General features: G+C 37.3%; 1 pseudogene; it reads left to right on the forward strand.

Annotated features, from left to right (window-relative positions):
* Positions 1-22360, forward strand: part of LOC149165346 (uncharacterized) — a 118624-nt pseudogene extending 96264 nt beyond the window's left edge.
* The last annotated feature ends 1013 nt before the right edge of the window (positions 22361-23373 follow it).

Below are 23373 nucleotides of genomic sequence, written 5' to 3' on the forward strand. Positions count from 1 at the left end.
AAAGTAACTTAATTAATTATTTCCAAGTAGCTGTTAAGACTAAATTCGATTTTAATTCACAATTTAATTCAAGGACAAATTAAATTGGAATATTCTTGTTGCCACATTTCAACATAAAATGAATTAGACATAAAAATTAAATTTCTCAGATCTAATCGAGGAGGAGAATACATATAAGATGAATTCTTTTATTTCTCTGAACAACATGGGATAAAAATACAATTTGTTGTAGCTAAAACTCCTCACCAAAATGGCGTGGTAGAAAGAATGAATAGAAATGTTCAACAAATGGCTTGTGCTATTCTTGATGAGTCCAAGAATTCCAACACCTTCTGGGGTGAAGCTGCACATACTGCAGTAAATATTCTCAACAAGGCTCATGTTTGTGTGAATAGTGATAAAACTCCATATGAACTTTGGTATGGTAAGCCTCCCACTGTAAAGAATTTTAGAGTTTTTGGAAGAAAATGTTTCATAAAAAATAATGATGAAAAACTTGGTAAGTTTGAAGCTAGAGCAGATGAAGGAATACTTCTTGGTTACTCATCTAGAAGCAAATGATACAAATGTTACAATAAGAGACTTCAGAAAATTGTTAAATGCATTGATGTTGTGATTGATGAAGCATGCACAGATCCCAAAAAGGTAACATCAACAAAAGAGGATGATGGTGATGAATTCTTTCCCACATCAAATTGAAATGATATAGAAGAAGAAACTAATGAAGTAGCAGAAGAAGACACATCATACAAAGAAAAGGCTTCATTCAGGTATGTTCAAAAGAATCATCCAGAAACTCAAATTCTAGTAGAAAAGGAATCTAAGGTACAAACAAGAAGAACCCTTGTAGGATATTCTAGTTATCTAGCTTTATTATCCACCACCGAACCAAAAAATGTAAAGCAAGCTAGTAAAGATGAATGTTGGGTTAAATTCGTGAAAGAAGAACTTGATCAAATTGAAATGAATGATACTTGGGAATTGGTTCCAGGGCTTCATGATAAAAATGTTATTGGGACAAAATGGATATTCAAAAATAAGGTGAATGAAAATGGATAGGTCATTAGGAACAAAGCTAGACTTGTTTGTAAGTGTTATGCTCAACAATAAGGTATAGACTTTGAAGAAACATTTGCACCAATAGCTAGACTTGAAGCCATAGAAATGTTTCTTTCACTTTCAAGTTTTCAAAATTTCAAAATTTATCAAATGGATATAAAATCAACTTTGCTTAATGGAGATCTAGAAGAAGAAGTATATATTGAACAAACAGAAGGATTCATTTTGGGTAATGATGAAAACCTTGTATGCAAACTCAAAAAGAATTTATATGGGCTAAAACAAGCTCTGTGGACATGGCATTATCATCTTAACGAATATATTCAACAACAAGGATTCACAAAAGGATCCACATAAAACAACTTGTACACAAAAATTGAGGAGGATAAAATGCTAATTATTGTTGTTTATGTTGATGATATCATATTTGGCAATAATGAAGAATCTATGAGTCAAAACTTTGGTTCTGTTATGAAACAAGAATTTGAAATGTCTTTACTTGGGGAACTAACCTATTTTCTTGGTCTACAAGTGGAACAAGAAAAATATGACATCTTTCTCTCACAAACAAAATATCTCAAGCAGATTCTTAAGAAGTATGGGATGGAAGATTGCAAACCTGTATGTACTCCCATGATGACAAGATGTAGCCTCAGTTCTAATGACGATTCTCCCATAATATGTCAACCAGAGCATAGGTCTATGATTGGAAGTCTACTTTATCTAACAGGTACCAGACCAGGTATCATGTATGTAGTTGGGATTGTTGGATGTTTCCAAGCCAATCCAAAGGAGTCACATCTTCAGTGTTATCAGGAAAACTAGTGTCCACTCAGAGCTGCTAGTCCCACTAAGACGGGTAGCTATCTTAGAAACAAACAAACCAAAGTTACTTGTGTTTTCCTTTATGGGATATAGATGAGAGAGAAGCAGAGAGTACCAACCTCAGTCTTTCGCTAGTCTCCTTACTTGTTTCCTCTCTCCCTTGATAGAGCTTTCGCCACTTTCTCACTTGTCGCTTCAAAGAACACTTGTAGAGTCAAGGCAGCAAAATACCATCAAAGCATAGAGATCTATAACAATAAACAACATAGGATCAGATGTACATTAACCATACAAATGCATATACAAATACAAGATTCAGAGATATACAAGTATATGGAGGAAAACTCAAATAGCTTTATTGATAGAAGTAGTAAAAGAGAGGATTACAACCAAACTGTCTGATCCAACACCATCCTCCCAGCATGAAAGCCCTCTTCACCTCATAAAAAGCAAGATCACCCAACAATACAATGTCTCAAAGAGAAACCAACAACACTTCCTTACAAATTACAAAATTGCAACCTCTGGATCTCTAGGATGAGGGATCCATATATAGATGTTTGCAGGAGAATGAGTCAGCTTCTGGGATTTTGATTAGTGTCATTTCACTGATAGCTCTTGGTTCCACTTATATATTTCATGATCTCTTACTCATCCCTGGGCGAATTCAGAGAGGCAAGTGTTATATGAGCAATTTCTAGAAGATTCTTTGAGTTTACACCTAGCAAACTGCTTCTGCCATTTGTCTGCTCTCGCTCATCGCATCCTAAATAAGGGATTTTCAGTATGCGTCGCACCCTTTGTGTGTAGCAGGTGAGATGCATGACAACCTCAGTATGGAGTAGTCTGTATGGTCCAGTTCTGACAAGTTTTGAGCAGTTTTTTAGGGAGAACTTCTGGGAAATGATGTAATCAGTTGACCTTGATCCTTTAGGGTATGAAACAACACTTTCAGGGGTTTGAGAGACCTTGGTTTATTGACATATGTGATTGGGGTTGCAGTGCCCAAATATGTTTATAATAGTTGCCCCCTAAAGCATGAGGTCCTAAATCTTCTGATGTCGGGTGAAATGCTTTATCATGAGGATCCGAGGTTTTTCGAATTGGAAGGTGACCTGTAATAAGATACAATACAATACATTATCTTCATAATATTTTCATGATCTATCTGAGGCAAGAATTCCCATGCTCAGCTTTATAAATTAATTTTCATGTACATAAGACAGACAATCGTCTGTGTGGCAGACTGATGATTCTGGTAGAGCCATCATCCCCTAGCTTGGATGATTATCTATGCAGCTATGATGTACATTTGATGTCTTTATTTTCTTAAACATATCGCAGCCCAGATGGATGAAACTAGATCCGGGGTCTTCAAACTCGTTCAATTTACACCCGAAATACAAGTTGATAAATGTGAAAAGATGTTCTGAGGTCAAACATGGAAAGACATTGCCTGATTACCAGCCAATGATGTAAGTTGTTAACAGGTGCGAGAGGAATCATCGATAATGATAATGACCCTCAAGGTACTGCAGTACAATTCATGTGGTGTGAATATGGGACTTGACGTTGAACAACACGCAAAATCTTTCAGTCGAAGGCCATTGATGTAAACCTGTCACGGGAAGTGAGAAACTTGCCATTGAGGCATTCAAGCTTCAAAGTACTGAAAGGGTTGTTCCTAAGTCAACTTATTAGATAATGAGCTGATGTCGACAAGAAGTGACCCGTTGTAGGAGGGCCTTAATGAATCCCACATCTATGACACAGAACGGAGCAAATGATTTTGTGGAGGTGAAAACGGCCTGATGATACAAGGTTTAGGGTGGTGGTCATGAAAAAATGGAGCGTGAAGGTATTGTAGCGGATGAGGCGTTAACGGGTTGGTGAATTCTCTGAGCGACTTCTCTTGAACATATCGGCGACACTGAAATGGATTGGTATTGTTAACCCCAAAAATAGATGGTATGGAGGACCAATGGTGATATGACCGGTGAACAAAATAACCCAACTCGACTCAATCATGGTGATGGAGTGAAAGTGTCATGTTTAAGAGCGACTTTCTACCAATGAAGTTATTCAAGTTTTCTTCCCTTTTTCCCCAGTCATTGTTGACCAGTACCTCTTTATTTTTGTCAAGCTTGAGGAGGATAACATATGCTTGTTCTATAATTTTCCCTTCGGGAAAACCTGTCGCTATGTTTTAACGAGCCTAGTGATAGTGAAACTCGCTCTTGTCTACATGGACAAGTTTGTCGCTATTGTTTTAATGCATTTAACGAAAACGATAACTCCGTCCTTTTCAATTTTAGAGAGTCGGAAAAGAGACAAAAAGGAAACTCCAGTAGTCCTTTTTTGTAATATAATCCCTTAAGTCCGAAAAAGTATAAATAATACGAAAGGGATGACTTTTTGATAGTTTTAATGAGCCGAACAAGACAAATGCTCGATCTTTTTGTGTAATGATCCCTTAGGTCCAAAAAGATTAAAATATAGAGGAGGGATGGCACTTCCAATCACTTTAACGAGCTGGAGAGGCCAATTGCTCGGCAATCTTTTCATATTTTATGAGTCAGATGAAAAGAGCTTAAAGGAGACTTGTTTTTTGAGGAACGAGTAATGTTTTTGTATAGCAACTGGTTCCAGGTAAGGTTTGGAACTTTTCAATCACGGCAGTGTAAGGAAGGTGGCTAATGGAATCACTCCTCACAACTATTCCTTCAAAGGGTAAACAATCAAATGGAGGCGTATGATCAGCTAAAAAAGAGTGGAGGTGATGGTAAGAACACGACCAAGGTTCAAAAGTTGATAGTTATGTGATCGCAATGGTTATTTACTGAAGGTGGGTTCATTTTTTAATGAGCTTGAACTCTGGGGGAACATATGCTCATTGCTAGGTTTATTTTTTAATGAGCTTGAACTTTGCATTAACCTGCTCGTGCCAGTCGTATAATAAGGATGTCTCTCATTGGTAGGTTCATTTTTTAGGGAGCTTGCCCCATGCGAAACTTTGCTCTAGAGCCTTTTGTATGCAAGCTAGGAATGACCAACCTATGAGGTTAAAGGGTTGAGAGCCTACAAACTAAGAAAATAAGCCTACAAACTAAGAAAATAAAAGGTCTCTTTTCACTTGTGTACAAAAGGTTTGCATGCCCCCAGGTATAAAGAAGAGTAAAGTTTCCAGGTTACCATACGGAAGTTCTTGCATTAGCAAGATTGTTTCGTCCACATTTGCAGACAAAACACTTCCTTGGCTCTGTCCGAAATAGACAAAGGTGAATGGTGGGAATTTCCAATCACATAACCTTTGACGGAGGAATCCTTTTCCAGTCTAACCCCATTTTCCTAAACGGATAGGGGGTCAGATTGGTCATATATCCTACATGGAAACCTATCTTATGTCTGGGGTTTTCTTGCCGAAGCAGACCAGGGCGCATGCCTCCTGGGTTTAGTCACATTCACCGAATCACTCACACTCATCGAGTGGACAGACTGGAGGTTGATGAGACATTCCTTGTGCAAAAATACCATTTAGGGATGGCATTTGACTAGTAGCTATGTTTGAACTAGGGAATGAAAGCTGGTCAACTAGTTGGAGCATTCTACCTTCATGCGGAAAACACATCACTCAAAAGAGTGAGGAAACAATAGCTCCTATGCTGTAAATGTAGTCACGCCTAAGGAGTAGATTGTAATCTAGCGGCCCTTGGACTACCATCACGTTTAGATGAACGGTTTTCCTTCTCAAAGTTATAGGCAAATTTGGAAGGATCGCTAACAGTCGACTGGTTCCTTTGTTGAAGCCTGAAAGATTTCGAATCTCAGGCAGAAGCGATGGTGAACCAAGCGCTTTCCAAGCAGTTGAGGAAAGGATACTCACAGAAGCCCCTTTATATATGATAGTACCAACCATGATCATTCTGTAAGCTTGTGCTATGATTCAGAATGGTACATTAGATGGTAGGCGGGGTCTCCCTAGTAGATTCCAATCGAAGGAAACGACTAGATTGCTTGGAGGAGGGATCGAATAAACGACTGGATGAATCTTTGACGAACTTCCTTCTTGTGGTAAAGGAATGGGTAGATTGCCCCCATGTTCATCTTACTCTGTGTTAACAAAAAGAATTTGAACAGTGTCGTTCTCATTCTCTTTGGGGATTGTATCATCTGAAGGTGGACCTTCTGAGACAAGACTGGGTCGACTGCCGTCTCAACTTGTTGACTTTGGTCCGGTGTGGACTCAGAGGGTTTATCTTCAATGATAGGTGCTTTGACCGGCAAAAAAGGTGTGTCAGTCAGATTTTCAACTAGTGATGGACTTAGCAAGAGTTTCTTGTATCTAGGAGGAAGTCATTGCGGTGAAGGAGGACGATTATCCAAGACTCTATTAGCTTCGTCTAGATAAGGACAATAGTAGGGCATGGTTGCCTTCACACAGTCTACAAGGAAATTTATATTTTCCTTTCTGTCCATTGACTTCTTTTTCACTAGTTGATGGTGTGCTCTCAACATGATCGTCAGAGGTCGAAGACACCGGATTGTGCAAGCGGGGAGACCAGTCCCTCAGGATTCGTGGGATGCAGGGACAATATCGATTATAGTGGTCTCCCTTGCAAATGACACATGGAGATTTAGGTTTGGAAGGTGTAGTGTGTGGAATTTTTCCAGATGATGCATGGTTGCCGCATTTCGCCGTTGGCTTCTTCTTCTTCTTCTCCTTCCCTTTCTTCTTCTTCTCAGTTACTTGGGTTTTAGTGTTACTAGTTTCACCAAGTGAAGAGGAAGAAGGAGAGGGAGAAACAAACGATGTAGAAGGTGGGGGAACAACTTCAGTATCATCTGGTTGTTTATTTGATTGTTTAGGAATTTCAGTGTTTTGAACAAAAGAGGTCGAGAAAAGCCATACTGGCAGGCCATTTGTGAGTCGTGGAAGGGACAATGTAGCCATGTGCGGAGCACCAACATCTCCCCAAGAAGAGAAAGGACTAGGATTGCCCCCAAGAGGAAATCCTTGATTGGTGGAATCCATTTTCTCAACCTAAGACAAAGGAGGGAATAGTGATGTTATTCCGATTAAAATAAATTTTATGACGCTTTGACACAACTTGATTTTTCAATTTTTTAAGAGTTGAGAAAAAGCTAAAGTGACAAGTGCTCAGATGGACCTTTTCTTTTAAGGAGTATGAAAAGGAACGAAGTGAATACTCTAGAAATCTAGACAGAGGGATTACCAAACCAACCGCAAAACTGTAGAATACTTTTTAAGGTACGGAAGTCAATCTTCCCGAATGCTGTGTCCAGTGCATTGCGATTGATAGGGCGGCAGAAATGGCTTCCTAAGGATAAAGGATATAGCCTATTGTGGTCTCCCAATATATACTCGACGGTACGTGGGAGCGCAAGTCCATACTGGCATTTGTCGTATCAAAGAGGAGGAATCACCCAACCTACAATGAAAACGATAGTTACCAGGCTTTACGACGCTGGAATATGTCTCTAGCCTAGACTTCTAAATGTTGTGCGTTAGGTTCCAAAGCATTTTTATGTTCATTGAGGTTTATTTTACAATTGATCTTTCTTAAGAAGTTTTCCTTTAAGGTTCACCGTGTGATATAGATATGCAATTCCTAAATATGCGGTCTAAGATGACAAAAACTCGTTTACTTTCTTTTAAAAATGAAAATCCTAGCTACTAAGGAAAGAGAAATAAAAAGCTTTCAACATAAAGCAGAGAGCACACACTAGATGCACTTTTCCTAAATCAATTTCCTCATGCAGTCTAAATGAAAATGCACATGCATGTATTTGTTTTCCGCTTTCTTAATGTGTGAATGACAAAAAGAATGCTAAGCATAGATTTGAACTATTTTTCTTTCAAAGCGACAGTACCAACAATTTTATCTTTTCAAAATGAAAGGAAGACTAAGACGACACTTTGCGATTTCAAACTGAAAACTGTTTTCGACACTTGAAATACTGATAATTAAAATCAAATACAATGGAAAAAGTGTAATCAACTATCTAAAAGAGGAAGAGTTTACAACACTCTTTTTCTCGATTGAAAATGACAGTTGCAACACTTTCAAATCAAAAGACGACCGTTCGATTAAGCTACTATTTGCAAAGGAGAATTGTAAATGATGAAAAATACATAAAAGGCATTCACAATTATTTATCAATGGAGGCTAAATAATGCAAAGGAAGAGAGTTTCAATAGTGATATACTGATCATAGACAACAAAATTACTGAATAGAGCTAAAAACAATGAAGAAAAAACCAAAATCTAGAGGCAGAAACAATCTCACTCAATCATCACACCTGTAACATAGGGAAATAGGGATGCATCTCACCTGAAACAAATGGGAGGTGCGATGCATCCAGATTTCCAATGAGAGACAGTGCGATGGTCCAGGGACAAGACTGAGCTTGGTTTTCACTCATAGTTTGCAGCTAAGTTCAAGGATTTAGGCTGAGCTAATGATAGACAGTAAATACAAAGTATAGGGGCTGATCTAAGGAGATTATTTGAGCTACCACCAGGGCACTTAGGATGTTTGCAAGTTAGATGTTCAGTTCATAAACCAACCCAGAGATTGACTGAAGCAGCGTTGATCTACTTTTCAGTTGCATAGCAAAAGCAGTTCGAAGGCTAGATGGCTTAACTTCAGGCTCTGTCTGTAGTTTATAAAGCAAACAACAGTAACAAAAAAACAAACTATTCTCTCCCCAGTGGAGTCGCCATTTTTTTATTGGGAAAACTAGTGTCCACTCAGAGCTGCTAGTCCCACTAAGATGGGTAGCTATTTTAGAAACAAACAAACCAAAGTTACTTGTGTTTTCCTTTATGGGAGATAGATGGGAGAGAAGCAGAGAGTACCAACCTCAGTCTTTCGCTAGTCTCCTTCTTTACTCTCTCCCTTGATAGAGCTTTCACCACTCCTTTCTCACTTGTCCCACTTCAAAGAACACCTGTAGAGTCAACGCAGCAAAATACCATCAAAGCATAGAGATCTATAACCATAAACAACATAGGATCAGATGTACATTAACCATACAAATGCATATACAAATACAAGATTAAGAGATATACAAGTATATGGAGGAAAACTCAAATAGCTTTATTGATAGAAGTAGTAGAAGAGAGGATTAAAACCAAGCTATCTGATCCATCGCCATCCTCCCAGCATGAAAGCCCTCTTCACCTCATAAAAAGCAAGATCACCCAACAATACAATGTCTCAAAGAGAAACCAACAGTGCTTCCTTACAAATTACAAAATTCCAACCTCTGGATCTCTAGGATGAGGGATCCATATATAGATGTTTGTAAGAGATTGAGTCAGTTTCTGGGATTTTGATGAGTGTCATTTCACTGATAGTTCTTGGTTCCACTTGGAGATTTCATGATGTCTTACTCATCCCTGGGCGAATTCAGAGAGGCAAGTGTCATATGAGCAATTTTTAGAAGATTCTTTGAGTTTCCACCTAGCAAACTGCTTCTGCCATTTGTCTGCTCTTGCTCATCACATCCTACAGAAGGGATTTTCAGTATGCATCGCACCCTTTATGTGTAGCAGGTGAGATGCATTGCACCCTCAACATGGAGCAGTATGTATGGTCCAGTTTTGACTAGTTCTGAGCAATTTTTTAGGGAGAACTACTAGGAAATGATGTAATCAGTTGACCTTGATCCTTTAGGGTATGAAACAACACTTTTAGAGGTTTGAGAGCCCTTGGTTTATTGACATATGTGATTGGGGTTGCAGTGCCCAAATATGTTTATAACATTTAGGAAATAAAGAGAATATTCAAATATCTCCAAGGAACCCAAGACTTTGTTCTATGGTATCCTAAAGATGTAAATCTTACCCTTCATACATAAATAGATTCAGATTGGGATGGAAATGTTAATGACTGGAAAAGCACTAGTGGAGGTGCAATTTACATGGGGCCCCAATTGGTACCTTGGTTTAGTGAGAAACAAAGTTTTGTTGCCTTATCTACAGCGGAAGCAGAATATGTGGCTGTTGCATATTTTTGCACACAACTTCTCTGGATGATGCAAACATTACAAGATATATAAATCAAATGTTCTCCATCGATATCCATCCTCTGTGATAATACAAGTGCTATTAGTATTTCTAAAAATCCTGTTATATGCTCCAAGACCAAGCATATTCCTATTAAGTATCACTTTCTACAAGAACAAGTGTTTGAGAAAAGGGTTAAGTTGGAGTATGTTCCCTCCAAAGAACAAGTTGCTGATATATTTACTAAACCTCTTCCCAGAGAAGCATTTGAATATCTCAGACAGAAATTGGGAGTTGTCTCTACCTCATTTTTCTGTTAATCTAGTCTGCGCAATCTACAAGTGAAAATTTAGAAGGTTTCTTTCTATACGCGGGTTTCATGAAGTATAGTTGCGTATATACACAAGTTTCTTTGCAAACAGTCGCGTATGTTTTTCTCTGATAGAAAAACAGTGGGACAAACTCAAGATCAACCTCTGACATGCTACTGACAGCTATGATTTGATTTTTCTTGGTCTGGTGTTGATGGGTACAATCTGTTGATATGGTATTGAGTTATGTTTTTCTCATTGATATTTATCTGATTGATGAAGATGCTTTTATGAATGAGTTGTTGACAATGAACAGGTAGCACAGGTTCACGAGGAGCATTATCCTTGTAGGATATAATGCATTGTTGGCAATATGGTTGTTGAATTATGCTACTATTGAGATCTTTTTGTCTAAATTATTAATGTCATATCTGTCATTTGATGTAAAGGTCATGTGGAGACCTATGATGTAATAATTGTCATATTCAATCATGTATGGACTTTTGAGGTTATGTCAAATATGTAATCCCACTTGGTTGGGTGGTAGTGTCAAAAATGCACTCTAACTTGGTTGGGTGGTTGAGTCAAATATGTATCCTCACTTGGTTGGGCGATTGATGTCAGTATGAGTCCTTGGTGATAGGAAGGTCATATTCAATTGAGTTATAGAGTCATGTTCTTCATTTTCTTTTTGTAGATTCAGCATGTGCTTAGGGAAAGCATGGACAATATAGTGCAAATCAGATCCAAAGGGGATGATTTGGTCTATCCTTTGTCCTTGATGTCAAAGGGGGAGAATATCTTGGTGTTTGAATAACAATTATTTGATGTATCTAACATGTTTCTATAGGTTGAGGTGATCAACACCAAGATGGTTTCCATCAAGTCCAAAGGGGGAGACTGTTGGCATTATGATGCATGCGTTGTCCTTTATGGAAACTCACTTGTAACAGAATAAGTATATGGTAACTAGATGAATCCACAGGTTAGTTCAGAGGTCACAGAGCGATGGAACAAAATACTAGAATGACAGGACAAAGGTTTATAGATAGAAATCATAAGTTTGATAAAGGTGAATATTTAAAGATCTATACATGGTCGTCAAGTCCAAGTCACATATACACCCAGGTACAAAGAATAAAATTCGTGAGTGAATATTTTAAGATCTATACATGATTTCATCAAGGCCAAGGCACATACACATGCAAGTTTGGTGAAGCAAAGTCGCGTACAATTTCTACACCATGGTATTTTAAATACCATGGGTCTTTACCATGGTATTGGCCCATAGCAATGAGCGTGACAATGGATATTGATCCCATCAAAGAATACCATTGGCTTAACCAAGGGTTTCACCCATGGTATTAGCTAAGGCTCTAACTATATAAGGAGGTGAAGATCAATGTGCTAAGTGTGCATGTGAAAGGGTTTTTGATGAATACTTCAGTCTGAAGTATATTTGCATTGTAAGGGCCATAGTAGACACATAGATCTAAAATAATTATGCATCGATGAATACCATGATGGATCAGGATCATGACACCTGAAATGACTTTCCATTGTATGATTTTCTCATGTATTGAATAGATATAAGTAGTGATGCAAGTTTTTATCTCTGAATTTTATGACCTGGGTCTTTCTGAAGTTCTGAAGAGTTGTGCAATTTTAGGTCAAAATTTGCAGATCTATACGCAGGTTGGTCTCGGTGAGGTCTCGTATACACGCGGGTTTGTCTCTTCAAAGTCATGTATATAATGGAAGGGTTTCTATTCATAAATGATTGATCAACCTGATCAGTGCTACTGTATCTCTATTTTCTGTGAATGATGTCCTCATGTTGATCTGGGGTGACTGATATTGTTTGAAGTAGAATTGATTGAATGATGAAGTTGAATTTCGTTACTTGTTGATTGGTTGAAAATATTATTGATGTTGCTAACTGCATGAGGGTACTATAAGCCAACATAATATTCCAGAATAACTCTGGTCAACTCTGTGTCTGATTCATAATTACAAGTTTTTAGTATATTGAGATCTATACACAGGTTTCTCTACAGAAAAACACATATACATGTGGGTTGCCTTAAGTGAAGTAGCATATACATATTGGAATATGAATGATCAGATCTATATGCAGGTTGATTTACAGAAAAGAACGTATAAACACAAGTTTCCTTAAGTGAAGTACCGTATACATGTTGCCATATGAATAATCAGATCTATATGCAGGTTGCTCTACAAAAAAGCGCATATACATGCGAGTTTCATTAAGTGAAGTAGCATACACATGTTGGAATATGAATGATTAGGTTGCAGTTGATTCTGTGTGTTGATGCAGTATTATGAGTTCAGTTCTGTGTTGTGGTTATAGTGATCTCATTGTTCTGTTTGAATTAAGTTGGTGTTTACTTCAGTTGATCTACAAGTTGTGATGTATTAAAGTAGGTGGATCCAGTGTGAAAATTTATGAAATGTGGTCCCCAGATGTTGCTAAGGGTTGGATCCTTCAGTGAGGAAGTCAAAGATTCTTGCCAATAGTAGTTGCTAATCAGATTAGGGGGTTGGAGATCCCTTCTAGAAGGAGCTGGAGAACGGGTGAAGGTTTCAGTCTTCAACAGGTGGGTGCCTGTGTACTGGCATGAGTCCGCACCAATACAAGAATGTAAGAAGCTTTTGATATTAATAAGTTTGAAGACTGAGACGACAATAACAGTGGCTTTCTCCCACATTGGGTTTCCACCTTAAATCCCAATGTTCATGTGTGTTTCTTATGTGTGATACTTTATTTTGTTCTTACTGCACCATTTCACTGCTTATCAAATGGTTGATAAATATCTTACGTTCTAGTTCAAGTTTAACAGATAAAGAATTAGATATTTTCCAAGGTTACTAAGCATACACTAGTTCCTTTTACAACAATCGCGTACATACACGCGTTGGGTTCAGCAAAGCCGAGTATACATTTCAGAAAAGAAAATTATTGTTGTTAGTTTTTAAAATACTGATTCAACCCCCCCCCCCCCCCCCCCCCCCGGGAGTATTTTTCCCAATAGGAGATCAATGTTCTAAGGGTGTATGCTTTGGTTTATTGATGAATTGTTTGATCTGAAATTAATGTGCACCCAAGAATGTGATCATGGATAAGATCTTATACATATGAAATGACTACACATTTAATAATCTGCTTACAGGTTGATATATTTGTGATGATGATATTATGATGTGTGTATTTTACAATATGTTCTGTGATTTGGGTTTGATTGATGATCTATTGTGCAACGAAGGTATTACTCAGTAGTTACAAATATATACACAAATTTTCTTCAGAAAGATTGCGTACATACGCGGATCGACTTTTGTGTAGTCGCATATTGATTCTGCAGTATGGACAGATATGTACGTGGGTGTGCTGCTTGAAAGGCACATACATACGTAGAAGTGTCTTATAATGGTCACATACATATGCTAGGGTTTTGTTGTATATGATGTATGATCAATCTTGTTGTGTTTACTGTTGTCTATCAATAAAGTATTTTTGATTATCTGTATTTGATAGTGCTGGTTAAGGTAGAACTCATTATGTTATGAAATATTGAATAGTAATGATGCTGCTATGAGATGATCTGTATTTGGTTCAAAGATCTTTTACAAGGCTAGTATGTGTTTCAGTGACTGATTTCGTTAGTGCAGTGATTTAGTTTCAGGGTTCAATGTTTTGATATTTATACGTGGGATTTCTAAAGAGAAAGTGTGTATATACATAGGTATGTCTCATAATAATAACATATATATCATGACATAAGGTTGGCTAGGGTTTGCAGTGACAAGATCTGGTTTCTATGATGAAAAGTAGGTGGTCTGACATTCTGATGAAGAATATACAATGAATTGATATGATCTAGCTACTTTGGTTGTTTGAGATTCAGTACTTGGTTTATTCAATAATTTGATGATTAAGTTGGTTTAGTGATCTAATTAAACGATTAGTTTCAGTTTGTTATTTAATATTTTTCTTAAATGATGGTAGTGGTCCAGTTTGAAAATTTGATGAAGCGTGGCCTAGAAATTTGATGTTTTGGTTCAGGTGGATCTAGTATGAAAATTATGAAACGTGGTCCATAAAGGTGTTGAGGGCTGGAGCCTTCAGTGAGGAACTTGAATCTTCCTTCTAGTGGTAGCTAGTAAATCTAATCAGGGGTTGGAGCTCCCTTCCAGTGGGTGTCAATAAATGAGATCAGGGGGTTGGAGCTCCTTTCCAATGGGTGTTGGAGAACGAGATAATGTTGTAGCATTCTGCAGGTGGGTGTCTACGTGCCGGTATGAGTTTGTGCCAATATAATATTGTAATAAGTTTTTCATTATAATAAAATATGAAGACAAAGACAACGATTTTCTCCCACATTGGGTTTCCACCTAAAAATACAGGTGTTCACGTGTGTTGATGTGTTGCTTATGTGTGATGGTTTATTATGTTCTTGCTGCACATGGATACTATTTAATTAATTCCTAATGAAGTACTAATACACTGGTTCAAGTTAAACAAATGATGAATTAACTGAAAAGTTAGTTAACTCGATATACACTAGTTGTCTGAATAAAAATTGTGTACATACACAGGTTTACTTAATTATAATAGCGTACATAAATATGAATAAGAAAAGAAAAGTTTGAGTGAGTTTTTAAAATACTGATTCAACCCTCCCCCTCTTAGTATTTTTCCCAACATGGTTTAGTGCTTAAATTATGAATTAATTAAAGAATCACATAACGGCTGTTTTGAGGCAAAATCACTATGTTATAATTTTCTGATTTCCTTTAAAATTAGGCAATTAAGTTGTGCTGATGGAAATTTCATGTATTATCAAAAGCTAAACTAACCACCCCACAAATACCTTCTCTCCCCACCTAATGCTATCTAACGATTGACATGAAATCAATTCGATGAACAATATTAATTCAAGCCATAATGAGCATGTAATATTACACCTCTAATTCGATTCGAAACCATCAAATGGTCATCGAACAACATATCCAACTGTAGATATCAATTCAGGTCTCAACTCGCCCACATGTTAACCTCCCTTTCTCCACCCAAAACAATATGATGGTTAATATCACAGTAGATGAACAACTTAAGTTTCCTTGGGGTCGCGACTAGCATCTGGTTTAGCGATCATGCCTCCACATGATTCTCTGTATGATATTCCTTGTAATTGGTGATGTAGCTACATTAAATGCTTTCTCCCATCACATTAATAATGAAATTGTGGTGTGAAAAATAATAAAAACATTGCAAGAGAGGTTTTAATTAGGACTTTGAACATAGAAAATATCAAAATTTTCATTGTTTTACCTCGGTTAAGCTCTACTTTTGGTTAATCCGGGAGCATTTGAACTTTGTGATCTAGGTGGATACTGGTGGCCACCCACCTATTCCACCTATGCCTCCATTCAGTTTCATTTGTTTCCTTGTTTATTTCAGCATTAACTATTTTTAGCAGTTTTTTAGGTCTTGAAATTCCAGATCAGTTTTGACCCCCTAAACAACGTTTTTTTTAGGTCCGTAGTGGGCCTATAGCCATAGGAAAGGGCCTACTGTAAAATCTATAGTAATCAGAGATACCTTTCCAACAAGGTATCATATGCGCCAAACGAAGATAATATGACCAAGTTACGACCCCAGGAAGTTGGCTGCCCAACTAACCCCAACAGGTCCCACAAACCCTTGGCATTTCATCTCTGGAGGTTAGGGTTTTGGTTGTTTATGTTTTTCCCTTGTTTTTCAATAATAAATAGGCCCTTGGGCCTCATTGTAACATAGTTCAGAGGCATGTAGCTGCCACATCTCTTCTCAAAGATAAGTTACCATCGCTTGAGCTAGTTTATTTCCATTATGTTTGTAAGCATATTTTAGTATTATAATATTAATGAAATGAAGTGTTATTTTTGCTGCATCTTTGTATTTATGGTTATATTTGTAATTTGTTGCGGTCCTATATAAGTTCAGATCAGTGGTATTAGAGCGTATGCTCTTTCTATATTTTTCTTTGCATGTCCCCAATGAGGTCAGGGTTTAAGGAGTTAGGTGTTATGGAACCAGCTCACAAAATAGAAGAAAATATAGATCAACGACTTCAAAATCAACCTCTTCAAGGGGGAAACCTCCTTTACATTACACAAATGAACAATTCTTGGATGATACAAATGATAAGACCTCCTTTCTATATATAGGAGTATAAGGGGTCACAATATAATCAAAGCCGAGATATCTATAATATTCTAAGGGCACAACAATAACAATAGTGGGCTTCTATGGGAAACAATAATAACAATATGGGGACTACATGGGCACAACAATACAATAATGGGGTTGCACTAATAACAATAAGGGGCTACACTAGTAGTATAGGGACCTAACATGCCCCTCTCCTTCAAAAAAGTGTTGTCCTCAACGCTTCAGTAGTTCTGGATTCTTCTATACAAAATAATCTTCAGCGGGTAAGTTCTTCCACTTGATGAGATACTATGAAATTGATCGATTTCATAGTTGTCAATTCCTTGTTTCTATGTTTGCTTTAGGTTTCAGTATGGTTTTTTCTTCCTTGTCAAGTTCTAGAAATATTGTTTAAACTGGGAGCTTGTCACCTATTACCTTCTTTAAGCATGACACATGGAAAACTAGGTGAACTCGTGAAGATTCAGGAAGCTCCAATTTGTATGCCATAGTACCAATCTTTTGTAACACCTTGTACTGACCACAATACTTTGGTGATAATTTATTATCCTTCTTAGCTTGCTTGAGGGATATTTTTTTGTATGGTTGTAGTTGTAGTAATACCGAGTCACCTACATCAAAAATTCTTTCGATGCGATGTTGATTTTCTTGTTGTTTCATTCTATTGTGCACCAAAGTGAGGTTATGGTTTAAGAGTTGGAGAACTTGTTGTTGATGCTCGATATGATCTTCCATTGCTTGAACCTTATAATTTTCTCTTAAATATGATGTGATGGACGGTGGATTATATCCATAAAGTGCCACAAATGTGGTCATTTTTGCTGTTGTATGGAAGGAAGTGTTATACCACCATTTAGCCAGAGGCAACCACTTGACCCATTGTGTCTGTTTATCAGATACAAAGCAATGAAGATATACTTCCAAACATTTATTCACTATCTCATTTTTCCCATCAGATTGGGGATGATAAGATGAGCTATGAGCTAAATGAGAACTCAAAAAAGAAAATAATTCTGTCCAAAAATTTCCAGTGAAAATGGGATCTCTGCTGCTTACAATAATCTTTGGGTTTCCATGTAGCTTTTGAATTGTTTCCATAAATGCAGTAGCAACTCTACTGGATTTAGATGGATGAGATAATGCACAAAAGTGTGCATACTTGGTAAGTCTATCAACTACCACAATGATGACACTCTTTCCTTCAGACTTGGGTAAACCTGTGATAAAATCCATTGAAATCTCCTCCCAACATTGACTTGGAAAGGACAAAGATTGTAACAAACCCGGGGTCTTAATTGTCTCAACTTTATTTTGTTGGCAAACCAAACATTCTGCCACAAACTTGTGAATATCAGATTTAAGGCCATCTCAAAAAAATTCCTTCTTAACCCTGTGGTAAGTTTTTAAAAATCCCGAGTGTTCTCCTAAGGGAGAGGTGTGCAATTCTAGAAGAATATTTTGTTTGAGTTGGGAATTCTTATAGAGGTATAAGTGATCTTTGTACCATAACAAATCATTTTTCTAGCTAAATGTATCAGATGTACTGGGATCTTGCTGCAACTTTTGAATGAGTTCCGACACCTCTTCTTCATTCTTCCATTCATCCCTTTATTGATTTATCCAATCTTGTTGGATAATAGAAATGGCACAAAAAAATGCTTCCACATCCTCATCCTTTCTTGAGAGTGGATATACAACAACATTTTTCTTCCATTTTTTGTAGATGATTTCAAAGTCATAACCCAATAGCTTTGTGACCCATTTTTACTTCTCTTCTGAAGATAATATTTGTTCAAAAGTATTTAAGACTATCATGATCCGTTTTTACCTTGAAGTGTCTTCCCATTAGGTAAGGTCGCCATTTCTTAAGTTCATGTAGTATTTCCAACATTTCCTTCTCATAAATAGCTTTGTGTAAATACTTTCCTTTGATTGGACGTCTTTCAAAAGCAATGGGTCTTCCTTCTTGCATTAAAACAACACCAATTCCATTTCCTGAGGCATCACATTCCACAATAAAGGTTTTTGTGAATTCTGGTGTAGCTAAGACCGGTGCTTCGCACATTGCCTCTTTAAGAAATTCAAAGGCCTTCGTTGCTTCTGGAGTTCAAGAAAATGCATCTTTCTTCAATAATGTTATTATAGGTGCTGCTATTCTCCGATAATTGTTAACAAAATTGCAATAATACCCTGTCAACCCGATAAATCCTCGCATATGATTTATGGATGTGGGGATTTTCCATTCCTTAATGGCTTTAATTTTTCTGGGGTCTACCTTAACACCTTCATGAGATACAATATGACCTAGATATTCCACCTCTTGTATTCCAAAGAAACATTTGGAGGCTTTTGCATATAATTGTTTCTCCGCCAATAGTTTGAGCACCCTGTCAACATGTTGAACATGATCCTTCCAAGACTTACTGTAGATTAGTATATGATCAAAAAATACTAGCACAAATTTTCTAAGGAAGGGTTTGAAAATGGAATTCATCAAACCTTAAAATGTAGAAGGTGCATTGGTAAGGCCAAAATGCATCACCAAAAAATCATAATGACCCTCATGAGTTCTAAATGTTGTTTTCAAAATGTCTTCAGTCTTTATTCTGATTTGATGATATCCTGAATGAAGATCCAACTTGGTGAAGTAAATTGCTCCATGTAATTCTTCCAATAATTCATCAATGATGGGAATAGGAAATTTATCTTTAATAGTGAGCTTGTTGAGCTCCGTATAATCCAGACACATGTGCCATGATCCATCCTTCTTGTGCACCAATACTACTGAAGCAGAGAAAGAAATTTTACTAGGTTGAAATATACCAGGCTCTAACATTTCTGCAACCATACATTCAATTTCTCTTTGGGGCATATGGATATCTGTAAGGCCTGATGTTTGGAGGAACACTTCCTATAATCAAATGAATAGCATGATCTTGATCACAAATATGTGGGAGGCCTTTGGGAGTCTCAAATATCTTGGAATGATTGTCCAATTTTTTTTAGAGATCTGGAGAAATATATGATTTTGATGTGGGAACCTCTAGTGAACATAATTGTGAAATTACACCCCGTTGTTCTTTATTTAGAAGCTTTGTCATGCTATTAGAGCTTCTTATATTTCCTGGTTTCCCTGTGATACCGCTTAATTCAAATTCCCTTCCTTCCCAAAAAAATTTCAGGAAACGTTCTTGAAAATTAAAAGCTATCATACCCAAAGATTGTAGACATTGGACTCATAGTACAACATCAACACCATCCATTGGAATGGAAAGCATTAAACTATTCAATATATATTCTCCCATGGATAACTTTATATTATGGCACTTTCCAGAGCAATTTATGGTTCCTCCATTTGCAACCATCACTTGACACCCTTGTGCTGGATATAGGAAGCAATTCAATTCCTTTGCCATCTTACAATGAATTAAATTATGGGTATTACCCGAATCAATCAACAGTATTATATTTTTCTTCTTGATATATCCTTCTATCTTGAGGGTTTGAGGAGTGGTAATTCTTGCCAAAGCATTACAAGATATGGTCAGATTCATTTCTTCTTTCTCTAGGTTTGGTTCATGGTGTATATCCTCTTCTTTTGACGTTGCCTGTTCCTTTTCTTCCTCCTCTTCACAATTTATGTAAAATAATTTCTTCTCAGCAGACTTATGACCTTTAGTGTATTTTCTATCACAACTGTAATAAAGCCCTTTTTCTCTTTTTTCTTCCAATTGTTGTGGTGTCAACCTTGTAGGTTGTCGAAGGTTAGGGGCAGCAACACTTACATCTTTATAGTTGTGAGTTGTAGGCTTCTTTGTTTCCATAATTTTTCTTTCAATTTTTCTTGCCAATCTGAATGCTTTCTCCAATGAACAAGGTTCCCAAAGGCAGACCTCATGTTGGATGTTATCCTTTAAAGTCACTATGAACAGATCAATCCTATGCTCCTGTGGAATATCTTTTACCCTTATATTAAATTTTTGGAATTCCTCAATGTGCTCGACGATTGAACCCTTTTGTTTGAGATTTATCAATTGGCTAAAGAAGGTGTTACTTTTTGTATCCTCATAATGGCTATCATTTCCTCCATAAAAGTTGACCAAGTGACAATTTGTTTATGAGAGAAAAGCCGTCGATACCATACAAATTGATTGGGTTCCAAATATAAAGTTTCATTGCATACCTTTTGTGTGCTTTTCACATTATGGAGATCGAAATATTGTTCCATCTGTAGTATCCATGTTACAGGATCCTTGCCATCAAACTTCCTCATATCAATCTTTAGAACATGGTGAGTCTTAAATCCAACATTAGATTCTATGAAATCATGATTAATGTTATCACCAAAACAGGAGTTTACTTTTTCTTTTGCATGGTCTTAGATGAGTGTGTCAAGTCATCTTATGCTTAGTGGGTAGGTGTTAGGTTAGGAGTCTCAAAGGTTTAGTTTTTCTTTTGTGTCCAAATAAAGTCTAACATCCCTTTCTTATGTTTCATGAGTCCCACAACCTTGTTTAGAAACTCATAGCTCAAGGCAAATTTGAAAATTTTGAAATTAGTTTTGAAACTACGATTCCGTAGTGCAAACAGTGTTGTGCTATGAAAACACTGCTCTTTTCGTAGCGCGCTATGAAAGCGCGGATTTGTAAAAACAGTCTTGTCAAACATCAATCCGGTAAAAACCCGTTAGAATTTTCATGATTAGGTGTCAGTTACAAGTCAGTCCATGAGCATGCCACCGCTCCAAACTCATCATTTTGAATTTAGGGGTCATTATGAATGATAATTTCAAAATTCAAAGAAGCTGGCCAGTCTCATCGTCTTAGTTTGCATGCAAACCCTTGAAACAAAATTGTGTTTGACAAAAAGCTTTGGGAATCATTCACCAAGGATTTCTTCATCCATCATTCAGGCGAGGTTGATCATCATCGGCAAGCGAGGCTGATCAATTGAATTTCAAAACAAGCTGGTTTTGTTATAGGAACTTAGAAGAAAAGATGACGGAGGAAAAGAAACACCACAGGTCTGGCCATTGTTTGAGAACCGAGCCAGAAAACACTGAGGTCCTAAGCAGAGACAAAGCAGTTGTAGAGGCCTTCAAGAAAGTAGGGTGCTGGAAGTTTTGTAAAAAATTGCAAGGAGGGCATACCCAAGTAACCAAGGAGTTTGCACTTCATTTTGATGGTTTAAAGACAAAGGTCGGAATGCTTGATATGCAAGTTTCTCCAGAGGTTATAGCATTGGTGACTGAAATTCCTAGGGGACAAGAGGCTTGGTTCAAGAACTTTAGATTCAACATGGAACCATGCAAGGTGTTCCTGAAGCCAGAAACTGACTTAACCAAAGCAGTTCCCAAAGACTACATCAAGGATAGCTACACCAACCTGCTCTTCAACATTCAACGTTATTTCACCTGTGAAGGCAGATACCAGAAGGTCTATTCATATCATTTTAAACTTCTTTTACATTTTACTGGTATGATTTCTCTAGATTTTCCTTACTTCCTATTTCGAAGTATAGCTAAGATGGCAGATAAAGTTCAGCTAAAGTCCCAAGGGTGTGAGACTTCCCTGTTTCATCATGGCCTAATTAAATTGATAGTGTTACATGAACTCAAAAGGGTAAAAAAAGATTGGTCTTCGTTTTTGTTTGTATGTGACTTTGGAATAGAAAAACAAGGTGAAGGTACTAGCTCTGGGGTCAAAGAAACTTCATCAGCAGAAGCTAGTAGGTTTGCAATGACCAGGGCAAAAAGGTTTGCTAAATTAAAGCCAAGGAAGCAGGTGAAGGAAAAAGCAAGCAAAACCTCAGCAGCTAAAAGTCCAACAGTCATTCTTGAAACTCCTAAGTCTGCCAAGGGAAAGATATCTGAGCTTAAAGGAGAAACACCAGAATAGTCATCTAGCAAACCAGTTCAAAGGAGACTTACTAGGAGCCAGATTGCAAAGGAAAAGGGGAAAACAATGATTTCAGGAGAAGGTTCAAGCTTGAAGGGTGACTTAAGTGATATCTTAAGGGCCATTGACATTACGGAATCCCCTTTGGTGTAGGCAAATGTAACAAAAGTTGATCAAAGGAAGTCGAAGAAGGTGAAATCCTCCAAAAAACTGGAATTTAAGGATGAGGTTGCAGCTTTTGTTTTCAAACCCAGAAAACCCTTAACCTAGCAATCTAAGAAGATGCAGGAGTCCAATATTGAATTGGAGAGAATAGAGGAAGCCTTTGTTGTTCAAGAAGAGTTAGAATTACCATCTTCAAGACTTGAAGGAGACAAAAGTACGGTTCCTGCTACTCAAATGCAAAACGCCAGTTATGAAGTCATGGAAAGAAGGTTAGACGCTGCTAACAATGAGATTGCCAAACTAAGGGCGAGAGCAAGAGAACATGCTGCTAAAAAGACAAACTTCAAAAGGATGAAGGCTGTCTGGGAGGCTGAAAGAGCACCCAAATTAGAAATAGTTAGAAGTGAACAACAATACTTTACCTGGACTGTTCTTGCAATCAAAGAAGCCAAATTTGTGAGAAAGATTAATACTCAGCTCAGCGCTACAAACAAGGGATTGAAGAGGAAAATTGAAGAGCTGGAAATACAACTAACCACTCTGGAAAAGGGGTCTACAACAATGATGAAACAAAGTGTTGAAGGAAGGCAGTGAAGGAGATGTATTGAAACAGTTTTTGGCACATAAAAGGATTTTGGCATATAGAGGAAGAACAACTGCAAAGAAAAATATCTAGGAAGGGATGTGATTTTGATTTTTGGTTAATACATCAGTTTTCTCAAAATTTTGGAAAAAGCCCCCAAACCAATGATTGTTACAGGCCGTGTTGAAAAAGAACACAGACAGCAGTTTCGTAGCGCGCTACGAAATTGCTGAAGATGATCATTTGGCTCTTATAGATGCATTGT

Source organism: Pinus tabuliformis, chromosome 5_1, assembly GCF_031772625.1.
Source record: "Pinus tabuliformis cultivar Carrire ecotype Pingquan chromosome 5_1, CPIR1, whole genome shotgun sequence".
NCBI classification, from domain to species: Eukaryota; Viridiplantae; Streptophyta; class Pinopsida; order Pinales; family Pinaceae; genus Pinus; species Pinus tabuliformis.